Source organism: Arachis stenosperma, chromosome 10, assembly GCF_014773155.1.
Source record: "Arachis stenosperma cultivar V10309 chromosome 10, arast.V10309.gnm1.PFL2, whole genome shotgun sequence".
NCBI classification, from domain to species: Eukaryota; Viridiplantae; Streptophyta; class Magnoliopsida; order Fabales; family Fabaceae; genus Arachis; species Arachis stenosperma.
The window spans coordinates 51674623-51678983 of NC_080386.1; the positions used below are offsets into that span (position 1 = coordinate 51674623).

Consider the following 4361-nt stretch of genomic DNA (forward strand, 5'->3'; position numbering starts at 1 on the left):
CGCCACCTTATAAAGTTCTTGGGCTATAACCTCATGAACTTCTACTTCCTCTCCAATCATGATGCTATGAATCATGATGGCCTGGTCTATAGTAACTTCAGACCGGTTGCTAGTGGGAATGATTGAGCATTGGATAAACTCCAACCATCCCCTAGCCACGGGCTTGAGGTCATGCCTTCTCAGTTGAACCGGCTTCCCTCTTGAATCTCTTTTCCATTGAGCGCCCTCTTCACAAATGTCTATGAGGACTTGGTCCAACCTTTGATCAAAGTTGACCCTTCTAGTGTAGGGGTGTTCATCTCCTTGCATCATGGGCAAGTTGAATGCCACCTTACATTTTTCGGACTAAAATCTAAGCATTTCCCCCGAACCATTGTAAGTCAATTCTTTGGGTTCGGGTTCACACTTTAATCATGGTTCTCGGTGATCCATGCATTGGCATAGAACTCTTGAACCATTAAGATTCCGACTTGTTGAATGGGGTTGGTAAGAACTTCCCAACCTCTTCTTCGGATCTCATGTCAGATCTACGGATATTCACTCTTTTTGAGTTTGAAAGGGACCTCGGGGATCACCTTCTTCATGGCCACAACTTCATAGAAGTGGTCTTGATGCACCCTTGAGATGAATCTTTCCATCTCCCATGACTCGGAGGTGGAAGCTTTTGCCTTCCCTTTCCTCTTTCTAGAGGTTTCTATGGCCTTGGATGCCATAAATGGTTATGGAAAAACAAAAAGCAATGCTTTTACCACACCAAACTTAAAAGTTTGCTCGTCCTCGAGCAAAAAGAAGAAAGAAAAGAGTAGAAGAAGAAGAAATAGAGGAGATGGAGATGGCTTTGTGGTTCGGCCAAAGGGGGAGAAGTAGTGTTTAGGTTGTGTGAAAATGAAGGAGTGAAGATGGGTTTATATAGGGTTGGAGAGAGGGGTAGGGTTCGGCCATTATGGGTGGGTTTGGGAGGGAAAGTGGTTTGAATTTGAATAGTGAGGTAGGTGGGGTTTTATGAAGGATGGATGTGAGTGGTGAAGAGAATAGTGGAATTTGATAGGTGAGGGGTTTTTAGGGAAGAGGTGTTGAGGTGATTGGTGAATGGGTGAAGAAGAGAGAGGGTGGTGGGGTAGGTGGGGATCCTGTGGGGTCTACAGATCCTGAGGTGTCAAGGAAAATTCATCCCTGCACCAAGTGGCGAGCAAAAATGCTCTTCATGCCAATTCTGGCGTTAAATGTCGGGCTGGTGCCCATTTCTGGCGTTTAACGCCAACTTCTTGCCCTTTCCTGGCGTTTAACGCCAGTCTGGTGCCCCTTTCTGGCGTTAAACGCCCAGAATGGTGCGAGACTGGGCGTTAAATGCCCAATTACTGCGCTTACTGGCGTTTAAACGCCAACAAGATTTTCCTCCAGGGTGTGTTATTTTTCTTTCTATTTTTCATTCTGTTTTTGCTTTTTCAATTGATTTTGTGACTTCCCATTATCATCAACCTACAGAAAACATAAAATAACAAAGGAAAATGGATATAACATTGGGTTGCCTCCCAACAAGCGCTTCTTTAATGTCAGTAGCTTAACAGTGGGCTCTCATGGAGCCTTACAGATAATCAGAGCAATGTTGGAACCTACCAACACCAAACTTAGAGTTTGAATGTGGGGGTTCAACACCAAACTTAGAAGTTGGTTATGGCCTCCCAACACCAAACTTAGAGTTTGACTGTGGGGGCTCTATTTGACTCTGTTTTGAGAGAAGCTCTTCATGTTTCCTCTCCATTAGTACAGAAGGATATCCTTGAGCCTTAAATACAAAGGATTCTTCATTCACTTGAATGATCAGTTCAGCTCTGTCAACATCAATCACAGCCTTTGCTGTGGCTAGGAAGGGTCTGCCAAGGATGATGGATTCATCCATGCACTTCCCAGTCTCTAGGACTATGAAATCAGTAGGGATGTAATGGTCTTCAGTCTTTATCAGAACATCCTCTACAACTCCAAAAGCTTGTTTTCTTGAATTGTCTGCCATCTCTAGTGAGATTCTTGAAAGTTTGTACCTCAAAGATCCCTAGCTTCTCCATTACAGAGAGAGGCATGAGGTTTATACTTGACCCTAAGTCACACAGAGCCTTTTTAAAGGTCATGGTGCCTATGGTACAAGGTATTGAGAACTTCCCAGGGTCCTGTCTCTTTTGAGGTAATTTTTGCCTAGACAAGTCATCCAGTTCTTTGGTGAGCAAAGGAGGTTCGTTCTCCCAAGTCTCATTACCAAATAACTTGTCATTTAGCTTCATGATTGCTCCAAGGTACTTAGCAACTTGCTCTTCAGTGACATCTTCATCCTCTTCAAAGGAAGAATACTCGTCAGAGCTCATGAATGGCAGAAGTAAATTCAATGGAATCTCTATGGTCTCATTGTGAGCCTCAGATTCCCATGGTTCCTCATTAGGGAATTCATTAGAGGCCAGTGGACGTCCATTGAGGTCTTCCTCAGTAGTGCTCACTGCCTCTTCCTCCTCTCCAAATTCGGCCATGTTGATGGCCTTACACTCTCCTTTTGGATTTTCTTCTGTATTTCTTGGAAGAGTACTAGGAGGGAGTTCAGTAATTTTCTTGCTCAGCTGTCCCACTTGTGCCTCCAAGTTTCTAATGGATGACCTTGTTTCAGTCATGAAACTTTGAGTGGTTTTGATTAGATCAGAGACCATGGTTGCTAAGTCAGAGTGGCTCTGCTTAGAATTCTCTATCTGTTGCGGAGAAGATGATGGAAAAGGCTTGCCATTGCTAAACCTATTTCTTCCACCATTATTGTTGTTAAAACCTTGTTGAGGTCTCTGTTGATCCTTCCATGAGAGATTTGGATGATTTCTCCATGAAGGATTATAGGTGTTTACATAGGATTCTCCCATGTAATTCACCTCTTTCATTGAAGGGTTCTCAGGATCATAAGCTTCTTCTTCAGATGAAGCGTCCTTAGTACTACCTGGTGCAGCTTACATTCCAGACATACTTTGAGAAATCATATTGACTTGCTGAGTCAATATTTTGTTCTGAGCCAATATGGCATTCAGAGTATCAATCTCAAGAACTCCTTTCTTCTGATTCGCCCCATTGTTCACATGATTCCTTTCAGAAGTGTACATGAATTGGTTGTTTGCAACCATTTCGATGAGTTCTTGAGCTTCTGCAGGCGTCTTCTTCAGATGAAGAGATCCTCCAGCAGAGCTGTCCAATGACATCTTAGACAGTTCAGACAGACCATCATAGAAGATACCTATAATGCTCCATTCAGAAAGCATGTCAGATGGACACTTTTTGATCAATTGTTTGTATCTTTCCCAAGCTTCATAGAGGGATTCACCTTCCTTCTGTCTGAAGGTTTGGACTTCCACTCTAAGCTTACTCAATTTTTGAGGTGGAAAGAACTTTGCCAAGAAGGCATTGACTAGCTTTTCCCAAAAGTTCAGGCTTTCTTTAGGTTGTGAGTCCAACCATATCCTAGCTCTGTCTCTTACAGCAAAAGGGAATAGCATAAGTCTGTAGACCTCAGGGTCAACCCCATTGGTCTTGACAGTGTCACAAATTTGCAAGAACTCAGCTAAAAACTGATGAGGATCTTCCAATGGAAGTCCATGGAACTTGTAATTCTGTTGCATTAGAGAAACTAATTGAGGCTTAAGCTCAAAGTTGTTTGCTCCAATGACAGGGATAGAGATGCTTCTCCCATAGAAGTCGGGAGTAGGTGCAGTAAAGTCACCCAGCACCTTCCTTGTATTGTTGGCATTGTTGTTATTTTCGGCTGCCATGGGTTCTTCTTCTTTAAAGATTTCTGTTAGGTCCTCTACAGAGAGTTGTGCTTTAGCTTCTCTTAGCTTTCGCTTCAAGGTCCTTTCAGGTTCAGGGTTAGCCTCAACAAGAATGCTTTTGTCTTTGCTCCTGCTCATATGAAAGGGAAGAGAATAAGAAAATATGTCACAGTATAGAGACTCCTTGAAGTGTCAGAGGAAAAGAAAAATAGAAGGAAGAGATAGAAAATTTGAACTTATCAAGGAAAGATAGAGTTCGGATTGTGCATTGAGGGGTAGTGTTAGTCCATAAATAGAAGGATGTGAGAAGAGGGGAAGAAATTTTCGAAAATAAATTAAAAGGATTTTAAAAACATTTTGAAAAACACTAATTGATTTTCGAAAACTAAGAGTGAAAAAAGAAATCAAGTGATTTTTGAAAAAGATTTTGAAATTAGAAATAAAAAAGATATGATTGAAAACTATTTTGAAAAAGATGTGATTAAAAGATTTGATTGAAAAGATATAGTTTTAAAAAGATATGATTGAGAAGATATGATTTGAAAAACAATTTAAAAAGATTTGATTTTGAAA

General features: G+C 41.4%; 1 non-coding gene across 1 annotated transcript; it reads left to right on the plus strand.

The window, feature by feature from the left end:
- Window positions 1–3279: 3279 nt before the first annotated feature.
- LOC130958762 (small nucleolar RNA R71) lies at window positions 3280–3383 on the plus strand. The gene has a single exon (XR_009077868.1). It is a non-coding gene; the product is annotated as a small nucleolar RNA R71 (small nucleolar RNA).
- The last annotated feature ends 978 nt before the right edge of the window (window positions 3384–4361 follow it).